The sequence below is a fragment of the Scylla paramamosain genome, unplaced genomic scaffold, assembly GCF_035594125.1.
Source record: "Scylla paramamosain isolate STU-SP2022 unplaced genomic scaffold, ASM3559412v1 Contig126, whole genome shotgun sequence".
NCBI classification, from domain to species: Eukaryota; Metazoa; Arthropoda; class Malacostraca; order Decapoda; family Portunidae; genus Scylla; species Scylla paramamosain.
In genome coordinates this window covers 168,091-190,145 of record NW_026973791.1, presented here as the reverse complement: position 1 = coordinate 190,145, position 22,055 = coordinate 168,091, and the positions used below count along the sequence as shown (strand labels likewise).

The 22,055-nt window shown below is 43.4% G+C and overlaps 1 long non-coding RNA gene across 2 annotated transcripts in view; it reads left to right on the top strand.

Annotated features, from left to right (window-relative positions):
- LOC135099406 (uncharacterized) overlaps positions 1–22,055 on the top strand; it is a 41,632-nt gene that overhangs the window by 4,941 nt on the left and 14,636 nt on the right. The window contains exon 3 of one of the 2 annotated variants that reach the window (XR_010267893.1): positions 736–905. This is a non-coding gene — a long non-coding RNA (uncharacterized LOC135099406). Of the gene's footprint in view, positions 1–735; positions 906–21,713; positions 21,733–22,055 lie in introns of those variants that run through there. The other variant, XR_010267895.1, reaches the window with a different exon arrangement.

The following is a 22,055-nucleotide window of genomic DNA, read 5'->3' as shown; positions in this document are numbered from 1 at the left end:
TCAGAATCATTGTAGAGCAGAAATTACATAGCTTCTTGTGCCGCCCCCTCCTTTCTCTCTCTCTCTCTCTCTCTCTCTCTCTCTCTCTCTCTCTCTCTCTCTCTCTCTCTCGTTTAGTGTAGCAAGGAAATAGAATATAATTGTTTTGCATACCACATTTCATAGTATTTGTATTGAAACTATTGCTAATGGGAATAAAGGTATTTTACAGAGAGAGAGAGAGAGAGAGAGAGAGAGAGAGAGAGAGAGAGAGAGAGAGTCGAATAAAGCATCAATATTTAGTCATGCTGAGCTCCAGTGATCCTCTTACGCCACGATGGAGAGAGAGAGAGAGAGAGAGAGAGAGAGAGAGAGAGAGATGGATGCTACTCTTATATGTTCTATAACGACTATGATGATTATTTTGATATACTACTACTACTAATACTAATACTACTACTACTACTGCTGCTAATAATAATAATAATAATAATAATAATAATAATAATAGTAATAATAATCCTGCTGCTGCTACTACTGCTATTACCACCACCACCACCACTACCATGACTACCAACACCACAAAAATGAAAAACATCACTAACAATAATAAACTCAACCATCTCTCTTCTCCGACAGACTCAGAACAGACCACCACCACCACCACCACTACCACCACTACCATGACTACCAACACCACAAAAATGAAAAACATCACTAACAATAATAAACTCAACCATCTCTCTTCTCCGACAGACTCAAAACAGACCAGCACCACCACCACCAGCACCACCACCACCACTACCTAACGCTGTGTCCAGGCTGGAATGTGTGACCTCTCTGCCAGGAATGTCACCGTCCTCTCACACTCTGACACCAAGTACCTCACAACACCTGCAATACTACACCTCTGAGTCCCCCCGGAGGTAAAACGTGATTTTTGAGTTGTATTGTGTTTGCTAAAGTGTTTGCTTCAAAAGAAATGGTTACTTATTGATTTATTTTTTTTGTGGATGTGTGTTATTTACTTGTGTTTGTGTGTGTGTGTGTGTGTGTGTGTGTTGCCCTATATATAGAACACATTTTTGAGGTAGAACAGTTTACGTGACAACAACCACCGCCATCACCGCCACGCATGGAAACACTTGCCCGGCTCATTACGAGAAGCTACAGTAATTTCTTCCCCGCGTCCCGAGTCTTGTGATCTTTTGAGCCAAACTTACCCCGCAGCTTACGAGTACTTAACACGAAGCGAGTTTGTGTAATTATTAATGTTTGTCTGAGTGGAGCCAATTTGAGCGTGTGGCCCTGAGTGAGGCGCCACACCTGCCTCGCTGCCCTCTTCTAGTCCACGTCCTCTTCCTTTTCCTCTTCGTCTTCGTCTTTTCCTTTATCTTCCTCTTCTTTTTTTTCTTCCTTTTCCTCTTCCTCTTTTCCTCCTCCTTTTCCTCCTCCTCCTCCTCCTTTCAGAAATTTTCAATCAATCAGTGCTCCTCCTCCCAGCACCCTATCACCTGAGTTCTCCCTCTTCGTTTTCCATCACAAGATTAAGCATGGTTCCAGCACAACGTAATCCTGGATAGAAAAAAAAAGCTATGGGTGTTTAGATATTGGTCCTGAACTGCTGGTGCAATAATATAATGTCAGTGCAGGCCATAAAATAAATTGGCTTTTCTTTTCCTCCTTTTTTGTGTGTGTGTGTGGAAATGACATTTTGAGCGGACTTTTTTGTTATTCATTTATTCTATTTCCTATCTTATTTTTTTCTTTTATTTATTTACTTACTTATTTTTTTGTCTTTGATCGGTCTTCCTGATACGTAAAATCCTTATAAGGCATGAGATACAGACTTCATGATCTTGGAACACAATATTATTTGTTGCTTTACTAACCGACTACATTATTCTGCAATATTCATGGAAGTTGGAAGAAACAAATGTGCAGCAACATAATACATACAAATTACTGGAAATCCTTCGACAAGCCCGCTGCATGAATACTTTTAGATAAGCACGTCGCATCAGCCTTTCAACTGACGTAATTCACTCCGGCATAATTTTAATTTCTTTTAAATAACATTAAAGTAACAAACAGCTTCGTTAGCCACAGTAGGGCTGTTGCTGGCTGTTCTTTCCTTTGCATTTCTTTGTTCCTCCTCCTCCTCCTCCTCCTCCTCCTCCTCCTCCTCCTCCTCCTCCTCCTCCTCCTCCTCTTCCTGTATTTCTGAGGCACCAAATGAGAATAGCTAAATATGCATTTTACGCTAACACTAATTAAACTAAGCATGAGCTCTGGTTTTTGCCCTGTTGTTAGACATGGTGGGACGTCACCGCGTCAGCGTGTTTTCGTGAGCGTGATGATCCTCATACAGCAGCGGTGAAGAGCGAGGCACGTTCCGGGGAGCTCGTAAGTTCCATGTGAATCATGAACTGTACTCTGCTTCACCAAGTCTGTCTTTGCAATTTTGCCACCTGAGGGCACGCCATCATGGCAAGTCTGCCACTGACTGATGCTCTTCCTCGGTGACTGGTTTGCATATTCTCGTCTTGTTTTAAAAAGTGTGGCAAATTTATTCTGTTTCTACCAAATTCATTGCTTAAATACACGATACCAGATTTTTTTTTTCTACTTGGACAATTAGGTGCCATAATAATAGGTAAGAATTTTAGTAGAAATTCAGTATTCTTCTTCAGACAAACGTGAATTGTCCTGCACGAAAAAAATGTAGCAACGGTGCTCCTCAGTACACAACTTGGTGATCCTCGTACAGCGAATGGTGTCTGATGTGAGGGTTGCTGCGAATGCTCAGTGGCAGACGGCAGAGAAATGGCAAGCTTGTTCTCGTATCGGCCAAGAACACTGTGATTATCCAGGCTGTGATTACTGCGACCATTGCTACTTTGACGTGGTGTCTGAGGCGCTGCAAGGACGTAAGGCTCCCGGTGGACTGTGTGTGGTGGCAGAGCTGTCTTGATATTCCTATCTTGAAATAATTCCAGTCGTTGTAAATGGAAAAGAAAAAAAACGAGTTTTGGGATTTACAAGTGAAAGGGATGAAAACTAACTACTGACAAACACAACAACAACAACACGCCCTCTCAACCTCTCCACCACCCGCCAACCACTAGCCACCAACCAGAACATCTCCACTCCATCAACCACCACCACCACCACCACCACCTCCCCAAACTCCACAAGCCGCACCCTCTCTACTCACACACATACACACGCACACGCACTCTCTCTCTCTCTCTCTCTCTCTCTCTCTCTCTCTCTGTCTCAAATCTTGCTCTATGACAGAGGAATTATGAAACACTCAATTGTTTCTCCTTCCCTTCATCAAATATACTTCAAAAATTAAGCGTCAGTACCTCAGCTGATGGTACTTTGGTGAGCTTCACGTGTCATCACCTGTTTGCATTACGTTTTTCCTCCATTATATATCCTTCTTAATCTCAATCTTCATTTCTTCACCTTCCTTGCACTAACAGTCTTCAGAGATCAAGCGTCAGTACTTCAGTTGATGCTACTTTGGTGCGCTTCACGTGTCGTCACCTGTTTGCATTACTTTTCCCTATTTCATCTCCCCAATCTCAGTCCGCGCGTGTCCATTATAAAGAAATGGGGGGGAAAAAGTATTCTCTCGTGCCAACAGTGTACCGTGTGGTGGAGGGGGAGGCGTAGACATTAATTAGGGAGCAATGACCCTCTCCCCCAGTAGCCCTGACTCAACAGGTAGTCGTTAGTAAGTGATTAATTACCGTTTGCTACGTATTTACATAACGTTTGTTGCTCACCGCCGCGACACAAGTGGTCCTCATGTTAAGAAATTATTTCTTTTTAATTTTCTTGTTGCTTATCCTTCACGCGCTGTATTGAACTGAACTGAAAGGGGAAACAAGAAGTGATGTGCAGTCTTTCCATTTCGGCGGAATGAACCTTGCTCAAGTTGCTTTTTAATTTAATATTTCGGATAATTATGAAATAACACTTGTTTTCACTTGAAGATTAGATTATTTTAGGTTAGGCTCACTGTTTTCATTGCTGGTCCATGCATTATGTAGATCACGAAAAAAGGGGGATGTCCTGCCGAGAAATAAGTAGTGTCTGGGAATTAGTTAGCGAAGGTTATTTCCCTTAAAACGCAATGTCTCTCAAAAGCCTAAATGTTTACCGGTGTGCCGCACCTATCCCTCTCCGCTGTGGTGAACTGAAAGGTAACAGCGCTCACCTTTCCGCTACGTGACCACTGAGCATTAGCCCAATCAGGTAAGAGTGATGGCGTGGTGCTGTGAGCCGAACACTGGCGGCGATCAGTCCGGCGCCGTACAAAGTGTTTTTTCTATATATAATTGTACTGTGCTCAACTTGTATTGATTTCTATACTGAGATATGGAGTGTGCTGTATTCTGAGTCCACAAATCATTAATGCTTGCAAATTTGAGCATTTGATACCTGTCGAGATCAATCCCCCCCAAGCACACACACACACACACACACGCATTACTACACGGGTCGCTTACTCGCCCCGGGTCTCGTACAACACAGAGGATTCTCTCCCGTAAAGTTGTACCATGAGAACCTTTGCCATCGCCGCGACACACAGCACGCCCCTCCTTCCCCGCCTCGGACCCGCTGGCTTGGCGCTCCTCTTGTCCCGGTGAGCACTGAACATTGCACCGTGCCGTGGCTCATGTTTTGGCTCACACTCAAACTCAACCGGTCGTCAGGTGTTGCCTCACTTGACGTGCTGCACGATTATCATCCGCTGAAATGCTTGCCGTGACTTACAGGCGGAAAAACTCTGTACCACAGCAAAGTGAGGATAGGATCTGTTTTTGGTGAGAAAAAGCATCATTTGTTTACGATGTTCGATATATGAAGCTGTGTTGTACTTTTAAAAATTGTGTTGTAAGATTATTAATTTCTATTGTTTGAACTTGATTCATTAGGAGAGCTGATGTTGTTCTAGGCCCGCATTAGGTTTTTGTTAGACTACGTGAGTCACGTAAAATAAATTAGATGAATGGTATTTTTAATCGAATTCAAGTCTGCCGTGCATTATTTTACCAGTTCTGTGTCGCGGCTTCTGTAACAAACTGTAACAAACACTGCAGGGGATATTATATTGGGAGGAGGCAGTAGACACCTGCCGAAACGATAATTGCTCCCAGTGAGGTCTAAAGCACTGTTCAGGGGGTGCTGTGAACTTATCATTAAACCCAGCTGTGACCTCACTGAACGTTTCCCTTTGTGTCTCACAACACAAGGGGGCAGTCACAGCCTGCCCTCTAAAGACAACTCTCTTCCTCCACACAAACCTACAAGCACCTAATAACACACACACCCTTCACTCAAAAATCTTTAAATCATCATGGCGACTCCTACACCAGCCTCGGAGTCCCCATCTGGGGAGGGGACCATAAATGTCCCCAGGTCGGACTACCTTTCTGTCGACGACCCTAAGTGTCTTGACACCCCCCTCAACTTTTTCTTCATTAATTTCTGCAACATTCGCGGTCTAAGATCTAATTTTCAATCTGTAGAACACCACCTCTCCTCTTCTAAACCTCATCTTTTCCTCACTGAAACTCAGGTGTCTGAGGCAACTGACAGTAGCCCCTTTTCTGTTCCCTCCTACTTTCTCTATTCTCATTTTCGATCCAAAGCTGGATGCTGCGTTTATGTGCGCAATGACTTAATCTGCTCTCGTGCCCACGCTCTTGAATCTTCCGAGTTTTCCACCATCTGGCTACGACTACAGAGTCACACTCAAACTAAATTTATCTGTGCTGTATACCTCTCACCTAACTCCTCTGACTATAACAAATTCTTTGACTACTTAACTTCCAAAGTGGAGCACATTCTGATCCTCTTCCCTATTGCAGAGGTCTCCATTCTTGGAGACTTCAATGTTCACCACCTACCTTGGACGATTCTGGGCTTGTTCCTCCCTCTCCTCCACCCTCTGACTACTTCATGCCACCTATTAAAATTCTTCGCAATGATGTTTTCCATGCCCTCGCTGGCCTAAACCCTCGGAAGGCTTATGGATCTGATGGGGTCCCTCCTACTGTTCTCCGAAACTGTGCCTCCGTGCTTGCACCTTGCCTAGTCAAACTCTTTCAGCTCTGTCTGTCAACATCTACCTTTCCTTCTTGCTGGAAGTTTGCCTACATTCAACCTGTTCCTAAAAAGGGTGACCGTTCTAATCCCTCAAATTACCGTCCTATTGCTTTAATTTCCTGCCTATCTAAAGTTTTTTAATCTATCCTCAACAGGAAGATTCTTAAACATCTATCACTTCACAACCTTCTATCTGATCGCCAGTATGGGTTCTGTCAAGGCCGCTCTACTGGTGATCTTCTGGCTTTCCTTACTGAGTCTTGGTCATCCTCTTTTAGATATTTTGGTGAAACTTTTGCTGTTGCCTTGGACATATCAAAAGCTTTTGATAGAGTCTGGCACAAAGCTTTGATTTCCAAACTACCCTCCTACGGTTTCTATCCTTCTCTCTGTAACTTCATCTCAAGTTTCCTTTCTGACCGTTCTATTGCTGCAGTGGTAGACGGTCACTGTTCTTCTCCTAAATCTTTTAACAGTGGTGTTCCTCAGGGTTCTGTCCTGTCACCCACTCTCTTCTTATTATTCATTAATGATCTTCTAAACCAAACTTCTTGTCCTATCCACTCCTACGCTGATGATACCACCCTGCACTTTTCCACGTCTTTTCATAGACGTCCAACCCTTCAGGAGGTAAACATATCACGCAGGGAAGCCACAGAACGCCTGACTTCTGATCTTTCAAAAATTTCTGATTAGGGCAGAGCAAACTTGGTATTGTTCAATGCCTCAAAAACTCAATTCCTCCATCTATCAACTCGACGCAACCTTCCAGACAACTATACCCTCTTCTTCAATGACACTCAACTGTCCCCCTCTTCTACACTGAACATCCTCGGTCTGTCCTTTACTTATAATCTGAACTGGAAACTTCACATCTCATCTCTAGCTAAAACAGCTTCTATGAAGTTAGGTGTTCTGAGACGTCTCCGCCAGTTTTTCTCACCTTCCCAGCTGCTAACTCTGTACAAGGGCCTTATCCGTCCATGTATGGAGTATGCTTGACATGTCTGGGGGGGGGGTTCCACTCATACTGCTCTTCTAGACAGGGTGGAATCAAAAGCTTTTTGTCTCATCAACTCCTCTCCTCTAACTAACTGTCTTCAGCCTCTCTCTCACTGCCGCAATGTTGCATATCTAGCTGTCTTCTACCGCTATTTTCATGCTAACTGCTCTTCTGATCTTGCTAACTGCATGCCTCCCCTCCTTCTGCGGCCTCGCTGCACAAGACTTTCTTCTTTCTCTCACCCCTATTCTGTCCACCTCTCTAACGCAAGAGTTAACCAGTATTCTCAATCATTCATCCCTTTCTCTGGTAAACTCTGGAACTCCCTGCCTGCTTCTGTATTTCCACCTTCCTATGACTTGAATTCCTTCAAGAGGGAGGTTTCAAGACACTTATCCATCAATTTTTGACCACTGCTTTGACCCTTTTATGGGACTGGCATTTCAGTGGGCATTTTTTTATTAGATTTTTGTTGCCCTTGGCCAGTGTCCTTCCTACATAAAAAAAAAAAATATTGTATGTCTTCACTAATTGCAGATTAAACGAGTACTTACCAAGTATGAAGTTTGATCGTAATTTCACGAACATTTAACTGAGTCACTGAGGTAGGAAACGAGACGCTCACGCCACCAGCTCCACATCAGTCCTTTAGAGAGTAGGTTTGAGGAAGCAAACAAACACCTCATTGAGCAGGTTCCAAGTATGTTCCATGAGTGTCTGGGTTGGGTAGGGAGGGCGTTTCCTACCTCAGTGACTCAGTTAAATGTTCGTGAAATTACGATCAAACTTCATACTTGGTAAGTACTCGTTTAATCTACAATTTCACTTCACAACCATTTAACTGACGTCACAAGGTAGACAACGAGAGCTTTAGAGAGGTTCCTCAAACCTACTTTTTGTTTTCCAGTTTAGGCGTATTAGACTTCTATAATAGGGATATTAGAGACCAATGATATAACCCAATTTATTAACAATGTGTGATGCGCCTCCCTGGCGTGTACAAAAGTTGAAAACAACCAAATGAAAATTATACCTATTATAACGGTATAATAACAAGTATTATCCTAATGTGTACTCAATTTTAACAACAGTAGCAAACGTAAAATTGCATACAAAAATAAACATTTTCACAAGGCAGGGTCATACATGACTTATGACAAAACTGCCCTGGCAAACTGACCACCTTTGTTGATAGGTTTTTGATAATGCTTAGTGAAAGTTGACTCCTTGGTCCATCCAATGGTTGATATAATAGTGGACAGCGGCAGTTTCAGGGCTGCCTTACTGGATGAGGCCGACCTAGTAGAATGAGGGGAAAAAATAGTCAGGTCAATCCCAACAGCTTGCATAATATTTTTCGTCCACCGACGTAACGTATCCCTCGCAGCTAATTTTATTGGAGGTTTTGTTGTTATAAAAAATCCCGTGATTTCCCCGCGTATGGATTTTGTTCTACTAAGGTAATTCACTATTGTGGCAACAACACATAACTTTTCATCATGGGGATAGGCATTAAAACTCAACTCGGACAAATGGTCACCTGGCCTCGAAGTTTTAAGTGGATCCCCTATCCTAAAAATAACTCTGGACTCTGAGACAGTCATGTTTCTAGTGTCAAGTAAGTGTAACGTTTGTCCTCGTTGACCAGTCAATAATAGCATAAGAATTACCAGTTTTCTGGAAAGTTGAATGAGTGATAAATCCTTATTTTGCCCTAAACTTGTCAAGTGATCCAAGACTAATTTAGGGTCCCAGGTAATACGGCATCGGGGAAAAGCTGGTCTTTCCCTAAAAACTGCCTTCATAAATCTGGTCACTAAGGGATGTTGTCCTGCCGGCCGGTCATTAATACTGGCTACGGTAGAGATGGCTGATCTTATGGTGTTCATTGAGCTGTAGCTTCGCCCTTTTGCACTCCTAAATTCTGACAACAAATATTGGAGAAATATATTCAAAGGTGGATGAAATGGATCAATTTCCCCGCAGATGCAAAAAGACATCCAGCGTCTGAGAGGTGGCCCATATTGTGATTTTGTGCTATCTCTCCATGACGTAAGGAGAAATTGGGCAACCTCTGCCGAAAAGCCTTGATTTTCGTACGATTCCCTGATAAAATCGCTGCCGTTAACACCAACCTCTGAGCCTGTGGATGGCGTTGAGTAGGATGTTGTGGAAGAACTAGGGAATTTTTGGGGAGAAGAACGGGAACTGCTGCCATTAGCTGGAGAGCTTTGGGGAACCAAAACTGGGTCGGCCACAGTGGGAATATCATCAGTATTGATGCCTCGTCTTCTTGGAGTTTCTTCAAGACTCTTGAGATGATCCTGAAAGGCGGGAAAGCGTAAAAATTTCCATTTGACCAGGGCAGTGTGAAGGCATTAATGTGTGGCAGATGGATCTGGTTTCCAGGAGACGTAGGCAGGCCCTTGTGCATTAATTCGTGTAGCAAAGAGATCCACATCCGGTGTATAAAAAAGTTGGCAAAGTCTATTGAAAACACGAGGGTGTAACATCCATTCACCATCCAAATTCGTAACTCTGGACTCTCTGTCTACTTCAACATTACGTAACCCTTTTACATACTGTGCCGATAGGGTAATCCCCCTTGACTCAGCCCATGCAAAAATTTGTTCAATTAATGAATTAAGGTAAGGTTTACTACTACCACAACGTTCAATACAGGCAACTGTAGTGGAATTATCCGAGCGAAGGCGGATATGTGTTCCCCTGATATCTTTACAAAGGGACTTTAAACCCAAGAGAATGGCTTTTAATTCTAAGCAGTTGATATGATCCAACTCCCTATACGCCCAGTGACCACCTGTCTTAACGTCTCCCATGACTGCACCCCAACCTGTCAGGGAAGCATCCGAGAACATAACCAGTTGGGGGGAAGAGGATCGTAATGATTTAACCTGATAATCTACACTTTCAATCCACCATTGGATTAATTCCCGGGCATGATCATCCAGAATAATTTTTTAATTATAATTTCCATGGTATCTGGCAAGTTCTCTGTTACGAAAAATTTCGAGATATTTGTATCTAAGTGGGGCCAATTCTATAGCAGGATCCGAGGCCACGGCCAAACCAATGAAAGAGGACAAGTCAAGCAAGGTAACATCCCCCTTCAATAGAAGCCGACCTTGCGTCTTTATGCGGTCTTTCTTAACAGGAGGCAAAGCGGCCGTCATAGCAACAGAGTTCAGCACAACCCCAAGAAAAGTAATTTCCTGTGTGGGTTCCAGAACTGATTTCTTTACATTTATCGTGAGCCCCAAAGAGTCAAAAAACTGCATGGCATAGTGTGCATCCCTTGTTAATTCCTCTTCCGACTCTGCAATGAAAATACAGTCATCCAGATAGCATACAACCAATATTCCACGTTTTCTAAGATGCGATAGGGCAGGCTTCAGTAATTTCGTAAAAATACGAGGGGCTGACGTCAAACCTTGTGGTAGACAAGTGAAACGAAAGAACTGATCTTTCCACATAAACTGTAACCATTTTCTATCCTCTGGCTTAACAAAAACTGAAAAATAAGCATCTTTAAGATCCATGGTAATGAAAAAACAGTGTGGATGAATTAACTGTATCACATCCTTTAGAGTATCTAATTTAAAATGGATATGAGTAATATGATTATTAAGTTCCTTGAGGTTGAGGATGACTCTAGTAGTACCGTCAATTTTAGTAATAGGGAACACATTAGAAAAGAACCCATGCTTCTCTGGCTCACATCGTTCAATTATTTGTTGTTTAAGGAACAATGAAAGAGCAATATCCAGGGCATGGCTATCAGCTGTTGACAATTTCAAAGGGCTAGGTGGATTATTCTGGCTGGGTAGACTGGCAAAATCCAGAAATTTACCATGTACCACATTGTGAATAAAAATGTCCTTTGTGAGTGATCCCCATACTGAACTGGCATAAAAATTTTTACCTCCCCTAAAATTATCTGGAGTATTAATCATTGGGGATAAAACAGTACTCACCCTGGGGTGGCTTATTGGTGGAGTTTTGGTAAATGCATCCCTCTCCCCTGGGGATGCTTCTGGCCTAAAAAAGGCCTTGGCTGGTTATGTAGCCGAGAATGCGAGGAAACCTGATAGGGCTGCCTAGTTTGCTTGTTTGAAGCATACCTCCTCCCAGAAGACTTGTAAGGACGGTATGTAGGCCTTCCCAGTTTCTTTGTTTTATGTATTTCCTCGCATTTCTTAGTCACATCAAACGGAAAAAGAGCATCTTGTCCAACCTCATACTCCCACTTGCAAAGCTCGGCCAAGGCAGAGTCGTGAACATGGAGCCGTGCAACTTCTTTCCGTAGTTGATTAATGTAATTAATAACAGAGGAAAGCAGTCTAAGACTCATGTTTAGTCCATTTAAGTATGAATTTATATTTTTCCTTTCTTTTCCCCGATATCGCTTATGCACAGTGCAATAGGAACTAAAGCTTTTGAGATCAGGCCATTAGTTTGAGTAAGCTTGGCGTCAATCAATTTTCCACCAAAACTCATCGCTTTGGAAACAGCAGCGTTGGTCACCGGAACTTTTAGGTTTGGCACATTGCTTGGGAGCTTGATTTTTTCACAAGTAGATTTTATACCTTCAGCGGAGGGTCGACGTCTCAAACTCAAGTTCAGGATGGAGGCCAAACGCTCAGAGAGGGGCTCTCCTTTCTGTTCCTCACTATGGAAAAGACCTGAGAATTCCCCTAATGCCTTAAGAAAATCAACCTCATCACAGTCTTGGGACGCAGGCATGGAGTGGAACGTGTCCAGTTCATCCAAAGGGTCAAGCAAACCCACTGAATTTACTGTGGCGTCTTCCTCAGACGAGGAAATGTCATGAAGGCCACGAATATTTTCACAGTTATCGTAAGGCTCATCTTCCCGTACTGGGTTATTGTCGAGTTTTTCAATTAAATCACTCAACAATGCAGATAGCCGGTTGATAGTTTCACCGCCAGACGAGCACTCGGTTGTTGTGTTGGCGCGACTTGGGCCGGCCACAGCTGGTGGTGAACCACACTCGGGCCGTGGTTGACTCGGGCCGTCCTTCACTCCCGTGTCCTGGGTGGCCCTCCTTTTACTGGCCGGTAAAGGCACAGAGTCTTTCTCACGTCTCTTCTTCTCAGAGAACGACGATGACGAACGCCTTGGCGTTCCGTGAGCCTCGTTCTGGTCCGACATCGGTCTGAAAAAAAGAAACAGTACCGTGTCACATAAAAGCCTTTCAAACACACAAGGCGAACAATATATGTCCATGGATCATATATGTTACTTCCACCAAGAAGGGACGGCTCGTCGGAAGGTGAAGGCTTACCAGGCTACGTGGGAAAAGTCGGTGAAAGGTGAAAAACTAACTGGAGCAGGAGAGGTCTGGACTGCGTGGAGGCCAGCTGTGAACTGATGTGGAGCTGGTGGCGTGAGCGTCTCGTTGTCTACCTTGTCACGATCGCCTACTTACCTGCGATCGTACGATCCCGGTTATCTCTCCAAGAAAGTGGACGTTACACTGAGAAACCCCTGAGAAACGCCACCTTCTTCCCTACTTCACGACCCAAGGCGTTCTGCCTTTTCCCCTCCTTGGAATGTGTTGTTGCCCACTCAAGCTCCCCTCGTTTTCAACGTATTTCACCTCAATTGTACTTCCTTCCTTATACATACAAAGATATAGAGAACTTAAATTATGAAGAGGATAATGCTACATGATATAAAATGGGTAAATAAGCCTTACACTACTTATAACAATAATAAGGATAATGCCCGAATGGCAGGTAACCGGAACACGGGGACACTAAGAAAACGTGATCCCATTCAAGGTAAACTCGGCCAATAACATGACATCCCCTTCCCAAAAGAGGCGTGAGGCACCTGATTAGGATGCCTCACGACTAGGTGGTGCGCGGGACAAGGCATCGGCAATAATATTCTCACTGCCTTTCACATGGTGAATCTCTAAATTATAGTCCTGCAAGACCAGGCACCACCTCATCAGCCTCTGATTGGAGTTTTTCATTTTATGCAAGAAAATGAGCGGATTGTGGTCGGTGAAGACCTGCACAGGCTGTCCCGTCCCTTTGACGTACACTTCAAAATGACTCAAACTCAGCACTAGGCCCAAAGCCTCTTTCTCAATACTGCTGTAAGCCCTTTGATATGGTAACAACTTCTTAGAATAATAGCCTATGGGGTGCTCCATTCCCTCATGTTCTTGCATTAACACACCACCCACACCATTCTGACTGGCATCCACGTACAATACAAATGGTTTTTCATAATCAGGCATGCGCAGCACCGGGGCACTGACTAACATTTTCTTAATCTCCACAAAAGCTTCCTCACAAAGCTTATCCCAACAAAATTTTGACTTCTTATTCAGCAACTTGGTCAGGGGCATGGCAACATCAGAGAAATTCTTACAAAATCGCCTGTAATATCCACTGGCCCCTAAGAATCTCAGTATCTCCTTCCTATTGGTGGGTGGAGGGAGATTTACAATGTCTTTCACCTTGGCTTCCACGGTTCTCACTTCACCTTTCCCAACCTTGAAGCCTAAGTACTCATTGTCAAGCTCACCCAACCTGTTAGCCTCATTCCAAGCAGACTTCAAGCTTTCATCACTCTCCTGAGCTTTTATCAACTCGTTCTTTTCTACCAGAAAATCAAGGTTGGGCTCCACCTGACCTACAACCGGTCCACCACTCGCGCACTCCGGGTTAGTTCCTTTTTCATCAGGTTCCTCAAACAGAACGCCCAGGCCTTCGTCCTCCTGCGTTGCTCCCTCGGTGTCCATGCGTTCCTTCCGGGCCATCGCTCGGGTCACTGCGCAGACTGGGAACAATTCGGGCACCTCTGCCTCCCCATCTGTTGAGTGAGGGACTGCTACTGGAGTGGTGGTTTCCGTCATCCCTATCAGAGGGTTGTCTACCATCTGAAGTTTAGGGATAACTCGACCTCCAGCCAGGTCGTTCCCAACCAGCATATCCACTCCATCTACGGGCAGTGCCTCCTTCACTCCCACCGTTACCTCTCCAGTGACGTATCCACAGTCCAGCCAAACTTTGTGCAGGGGAATACTGAACTGGCCCCCTGCACCCTTGCATGAGACCTCTCTGCCAGTGCTGGTCTCCTCATTCCATGGGAGTACACTACTTAAGATCAGACTCTGGTTAGCTCCCGTATCCCAAAGGATTCTGATCGCCTTCTCTGGACTTCCCTCCACTTTCACTGTGCCCTTACTGGTGAAGTGCTCAAAGCCCTCATCTTTGGGCGGCTCCTCTTGTATCTCTGCATTCATATTCTCCACATACTTTATCAGGTCTCTTTGGGCGGCAACTGCTCCCACTGGCTTCGGCCGTCCCTTCGGACACTGGTACTTCCTATGCCCGCTACTTCCACATCCAAGGCACTTAACTGCACCTTCATCCCCACTACCCTTCTGGCAATAGGTAGTGCTCCTGGGCCTACTCCCATAGGGCATAGACCTCATGTTGTGGTCGGCTGGCGGGGGCATGGTGTAAGTGTGGGGAAAACTATAGTTGTTAGGGCGGGGCTGGTTTGATCTGTGGACTGATGTCGAGCTCATCTGACTGTCATTCTTATATCTCTGATGACCATCATTTCTGCTGGAGAATGGCTTTCTCCCTTCATGGTGTTCATCTCCGTTCAGCCCACGGACCGCACAGTACTTGTCAGCTCTGCGTCCGGCTTCCATCACGTCTTTCACGTCGTGTGATGCGAGCTCACATCTTACACTGAGGGGCATTTGGCTCATAAATTGTTCCATCTGTATAACTCCTTTTACCTCTTCAAGCGTAGTGGCTTCCTCGGCCTTCAGCCACCGGTCCAGTATAAGGATAATCTCTCGAGCCATCCCGAGATAAGTATCACCTGGGCGTTTTGTCGTCCTGCGGAACCTTTCCCGGTACACATCCGGACATAGAAGGGTTGATCCCAACACCGCTTCCTTTACCACTTCATAATCACGCGCCTCTTGCTCACTCAAATTCACATATACCGCTCGGGCCCTTCCCTCAAATTAAGACTGGACTATTATTGCCCAATCATTTTCATCCCATCCCATCACCTTTGCAGCTTTTTCAAATTGAAAAAAGAAGTTTTCTTCCTCCCCTTCCACAAAGTTAGGCATACTGATGGCCCTTTTCTCTAAATCCCCGTTGCCTTGAGCACCATTTCCTGCCCTGGTCCCGTTCACTTTATTTTTACTTTCTGCTCTAATTTTTTCTATCTCAATCTCCTTTTGCATCTGTATTTGCTCCCTCTTTAACTCCATCTCTTGCTGCTTCTGTTCCCTCTTTAACTCCATCTCTTGCTGTTTCTGTTCCTTCTGCATCTGTATTTGAAGTTTCATTAACTCAAATTTTTCACTACTAGAAAGGCCATCTGTTCCACCAAAAGCACCCAGGTTTATCTCACTGACCCCAGCACCTTCCTCTACACTCTCCTCATCATTATCCTCACTTTCACCACCATCATTTTCAAACCAGCTCCTCTACACAAGAGCATTTTTCAACTCCGCCTGCATTTCCTCCTTTTTCTTGGATTTCAACTCCACTTGAAACCTCTCAGCCACTGAACATAATTCCTCCTTGGTTAGTGTTTACAGGTCATGCACACTTCTCGACAGAAGGAACTTCTCAACACGTCTAGCGGCCATGATTACAATCACAACACTCCACAAAATATTCCCCCAAATATTCACCACAATACATGCACAGTTTTAAAGAAATATTTCACACAGGTAAATTCCTCCCAACAACAATCACCATGTAACACTCGTTACACCCCACAAATGTTCAAAATCCCGGACGGGCCCCCCATATTCTGTCACGATCGCCTACTTACCTGCGATCGTACGATCCCGGTTATCTCTCCAAGAAAGTGGACGTTACACTGATCCCGGAAAGTTTTAAAGGTCTGGATTTTTAAAGGCTTCGAGTGCCTACCCGACCTATCCGAAATCGTCAGAATTATCTCTTACTCCACCTTTACCTTGACTCAGCACACCTGGAATTACCTCTAATACCAGATTGTTGTTGGGGGGAGTAGAAAACACGATTATTCTATGTTACAAGCACATATATTAATACTAATAATAATTCACAAACAACATGAGGTAGTACACGTTACTACATGACGTTCTCGTCACTTCCCACGTCACCAGAACCCGTTTACACCTCCACCAGTCACAGAAATATTTCCCCTCAACCGCAGGAATTTACTCAGACGCCACTACCGCGTCCCCAGACAATAATTCCCGTATTTCACCTCCTCAAGCCTCACAGGAGATTACCATTATCACCAAAGATTACCCACAACACCATAACATCGTCCCCAAAATCACCAATACACCACAACACCAACTTCCAAGGAATACACCACAACCTCCACTCACAAAATGGCTGCCAGTTTGACCTATGACCCCTTCCAACAGCGTCACCGGCACAACTCAACAACCGAATTTCAGCGGACAAGAGCTCTTGGTACCACAAAAGACTCACTAACCTGATCCTGGATATCAAGGTTATACCGCTACACCACTAATACCTCCACAAACTCACTCCATCACCAATCCACACCAAAATCCTCCCCTGAGAAACGCCACCTTCTTCCCTACTTCACGACCCAAGGCGTTCTGCCTTTTCCCCTCCTTGGAATGTGTTGTTGCCCACTCAAGCTCCCCTCGTTTTCAACGTATTTCACCTCAATTGTACTTCCTTCCTTATACATACAAAGATATAGAGAACTTAAATTATGAAGAGGATAATGCTACATGATATAAAATGGGTAAATAAGCCTTACACTACTTATAACAATAATAAGGATAATGCCCGAATGGCAGGTAACCGGAACACGGGGACACTAAGAAAACGTGATCCCATTCAAGGTAAACTCGGCCAATAACATGACAACCTTGTGACGTCAGTTAAATGGTTGTGAAGTGAAATTCACCTCTTTCATAGTTGCTTCCTTCCTCCTGCAGCAGACGGCTCCTTCCTTCCTTCCTTCCTTCCTTCCTTCCTTCCTTCCCTCTTGTGGCTCAAACTTTTCCGTCCCTCCTGCTCGCGTCCATCGGTTTTCCAGGGGAATGTGGACTCAGATATTCATGTATAAATTTCTTGGTGTAAAATATTCCCTGATAAGTGTTCGTTCTCATTCCACGGAAACTCATTCTTGCATAATCTCTCCCGCACCTTCCCGCTGAATGTAAAAATGGACCATCCCTGCCTTCCCTCCGACACCTTCACCTCCTGCTGTGCACTCCAATACGGTCCTTATTCTTGTTCATTTCGTCTACCAACCTCTTTTTTCTCCATCACACCTTCACGTCCAGCAGTGTACTCCAACAGATTCCTTATTCCAATTTAATTCGTGTACCAATTTCTATAAACGCACCACCAGATAAGCTTCCTTACTCTAGTTCAGTTAGTCTACCAAACCCCTCGTTTTCTGTGATGCAGCACCAGACATACGCTTACTAGTAGCACGTGCACCTCCCAGCAAGACACCAGCTGCAGGTTCCTTACTTTATATCAGTTTGTCTACTAAGTTTCTCTTTCTCTATGAGGCAGCATCATATACAAGTTTCCTACACCTGCGCCGTCCACGAGCCTGTTCCTTTATGCTTTTCTTTCTCTTCCTCTCTTGATAATTTGGCGTAATGTCAACGGCCGCCCTGAGCCTCCCTCTTAGCACGTGATCTGTTACTCTTTCTTCCTTTCTTGCTGTGGTTCCTCTTGCTGCTTCTTTCTCTCTGCAATTTCTCCTAGGGTTCCTGTAGCGGATGTAATATCAAGGCACCCCCCTTAACTTCCCTCTTTGCCCGTGATCTACGTACAATTTTTACAGAATTAGCAGAGTGTGTGGAATCAGGTCTCAAATTGTGGTCCCATTTCATCAGTTTGTTAGAGTCATTCCCGAAAACAATGTAGCACGACCTATGAAACTCGTAGTAGTAGTAGTAGTAGTAGTAGTACAGGTGACAGGTGTTGCTACTGAGTAATTATATGGCCCAGGATTTGCAGAATGTTTACTGCTGGTGACTGTATACCTCCTTATGTCCCCTCTCCTTCCCTCTCCCTCCACTCTCCTTTCCCCTATTCCTTCCTGCACTCCTTTCTCATGCTTCCTATGTTATTTATTAATTTATTAATTTTCTATCACGCTAATCTTCCCTGTTCTATTCCTTGCCCTTTCTTTTCTCTCTCCCTCGTCATCGCAGCATTTGTATGTCAGTAAGACTTTATTTTGTGACATCATGATATTGCTGAAATCACCACCATCACTACTGACATCAGTATCATTAACATCATCATCACCATCATCATCGTTATCATCATTATCATCATGCTTTCCTAGATTTTAATTACCTCTAGTTCCCCACTAACAAAATTGATTATTCTCTGAAGCAGGAGATAAGTGAGCCACTCAGAAAAGTGAGGTTCGACAACAGGAGGGCTGACTTTAGACAGACCGACCCTTCTTATCGCTGCCACATCACCAACATGGGAGTATCTCGTATACCTGTCCAGAAGTGAGGTGCTACTACTATTACTATTACTACTAATAATAATAATAATAATGATAATAATAATAATAATAATAATAATAATAATAATATTTTTTATACTGATGTTGCTGCTGCTGCTGCTGCTGCTGCTGCTACTACTACCACCACTACTACTACCACTACCATTATTACAACTACTGCTGCTCCTCCTGCTGCTGCTGCTGCTGGTGCCGCTGCTGCTGTTTTTTTTTTTTTTTTATGCAAGAGGAGCACTGGCCCTGGGCAACAAAAAGAACGAAAAAAAATAACCCACCGAGATGCCAATCCGTAAGGAAAAATAAAAAATAAGATTATCCAAAATTGGAGGGCGAGTGCCTTGAAACCTCCCTCTTCAAAGAGTTCAAGTCATAGGAAGGAGGAAACGCAGAAGCAAACAGGAAATTTCAGAGCTCATCTGTAAAAAGGATGCATGGATGAGAACACAGGTTAACTCTTGCATTAGAGAGGATAGAAGAAGGACAAAGAAGTATTACTTCCTCCGCAGAGTGCTGGGCACCAACACACAAGCTTTCTTCATAACTCTCCTGTAACATTTATTCATCTGCTTGTTTTAGCTATTTATTTATTTATTTATTTGTTCTCTCTGTGGAAGAACACACCGCGCCCTCCTCACTGACGAGTGAGGGGCGGCACGACCACACCGCAGAGCAGTGACACGCGCAAACACACACACACAAACACACACACACACCCATCTAATCATTTGTTTGAAATATAAATATCTCTACTTAGATATGTATCTGAGAGAGAGAGAGAGAGAGAAGGGGGGAATAATAATAATAATAATAATAATAATAATAATAATAATAATAATAATAATAATAATAATAGTAATAATAAATTGTTTATTGCATGAAACATGGTTATTCATTTGATCATACACAAGTACAAGTAAAATAAGAAAGCAAATGTAGCTACATCATCAGCTTAGCGTAAGGCCATAAATGCTAAAATGATGAGATAAAATCTACGAGAAATACTATAAAATACTATAAAATAATACCTAAAATAAAGCTAAAACTAAAATAAGACTAGAAACAAAATTAAATTATTGGAAAAATCTAGCTAGATAGTGTAAAAAATCAATACATGTGGAGACCTAATTCAACACATTTAACAGTAGATTTCTAAGACTAGATTTGAAACTGTGTAGGCTTCCGGAGGTGGTAATATAGCGAGGGAGCTCATTCCATAACTTGGGCCCACACACCGTAGTGGCCCTGGCACCAGTGTCTGTTTTAGTTCTTTTTATATACAGGTTATTTCCTTGTCTTGTTGTGGTGGTTATATTATCTCTGACTGTGGGAAGGTTCAGGTACCAGTCTGGGTATAGTCCATTCATTGATTTATACACTGTAGTACACTTCTCTAAATAATATTTGTCTTTCACAGTCAGCCACTCTAGTTCTTTTATGATAGGAGTCACGTGGTCATGTTTTCTTGCACCTCCAGTTACAACTTTAGCAGCAAAGTTCTGTAGTTTTTGTACAGTATGAATGAGAGTTTTGTTGGTAGAGCCCCAGATACAAATACAATAATTAATGAGGCTAAGCACTAAAGACTGTACAATAACTTTACGAGTGGGTTTGTCAAAGTTCTCACTAACTCTGTTTATAAACATTAATGTTCCCATTATTTTAGTATTTAATTCTGCAATGTGCACATCAAATAACATGTATTTGTCAAAATAGACACCCAAATTTTTTACATGCGTAGTCGGGTATATATGTACTCCATTACAATTTATAGAAATGTCAGGGGGAACATGGGCTAACAGTTGCCTATTTCCAATGAAAATGCATTGCGTTTTTTTGTTATTTAATAATAGACCATTTGTTAGGAAATAAAGTTCTATATTTTGCAATGCATTTTCAGTGTTGGAGATGAGCTCATCAAAATTTTCGACAGTATCAGCTTCGAGGAATTGGGTGTCATCCGCGTATTGTATCAAAGATGTCTCGACTTTCTCATTAAGATCATTGACGTATATAGAAATTAAAATTGGGCCGAGAATTGAGCCTTGTGGAACCCCGTAACGTACGTTTTCTTTCTTAGATATTGTATTATTTAAGCGAACGGATTGTGATCTATCTTGAATATAATTTGCAAACCAAACATTGTCAATATTAAGCTTAGTGCACTTATTTAATAAATTATCGTGGCTGATACTGTCAAAGGCTTTTGATAGGTCACATAAAGTCAATACAGAGATTTTCTTTGAGTCCATATTATCATAAATTTTATCTGTAACGACAGTAAGAGCAGTTTCTGTAGACAGTCTAGGACGGAACCCGTGCTGCGTATTAGACAAGAGTTTATTAGTTTCCAAATAATGCGAGAGCTGGCTAACAACTACTTTTACAAGAATTTTAGAAAGAATGGGTAAAAGAAAAATAGGTCTGTAATTATTAAAATCATTAGTATTACCACTTTTAAAGAGTGGAACTACCACAGCATGTTTCTAAGTAGTAGGAAAGATACCTGTGACAATGAAAGTGTTAACAATGCAAGTTAGATAGAATGCTATAACAGACAATGAGTCTTTTACGAAAGTTAAAGGAATACTATCAGAGCCTATTGAGCTTGTGTCTTTAAGTCCCTTTATATTAAGAATTATAATGTCAGTGTCAACAGGTTATATTCAAACAAGGTATTAAAGTCAAGTGTATTTCGTCTGGAGTGTACAGAAAGTGTTCCAACAGCGGTGTTCAGTGTTCACTATGGCCACGTGCGTCAGTAGTAAGCAGGAATTGCAAATATATAATTCCACCACCCGCCATGATGTTGCCGGGAGAGGCAACATCCCACGTCCGCCAACACCCGCCCCGCTGCCAATCAGTCCCTGTGCTTTGTCTTTCGCAGCCGTTGGCTGCTCCGCACCCCAGTCAGGGAGGAGCCTCGGCCAGGCTGGCCTATCACGTGGCGGCGGGCTTCCCTGCTCACGCTGTCAGCCAATGGAGAAGCGAAGAGAGGCAGCTGGAGGAGGAAGAGGAGGAGGAATACCTTTCCAGCATGATCTGTTTGTAAGGTGTGACTTGAGTAAGCGTGTGTATCATGCAGGCTAGGCTCCCTGTGTTTGCCAGGCGAAGTAAAGTACGAGTATTTAGCAAAGGTGAGAGAAGGAAAGAAGAAAGAGGGAGAAGGGAAGGGGGAAAAAGGAAGTGGCTGTGTTGAACGGCGACTCCTGTTGCTGCTGCTGCCGCTGCTAGTACTACTCGTGTTGCAAAGTTTAAAATAAAAACTATCACTGAGAATCCAGAAACACAAGCGTGTGGCCAGTACAACAGTTATCCGTGTGTGTGTGTGTGTGTGTGTGTGTGTGTGTGTGTGTGTGTGTCCTGAGCTGTGCGT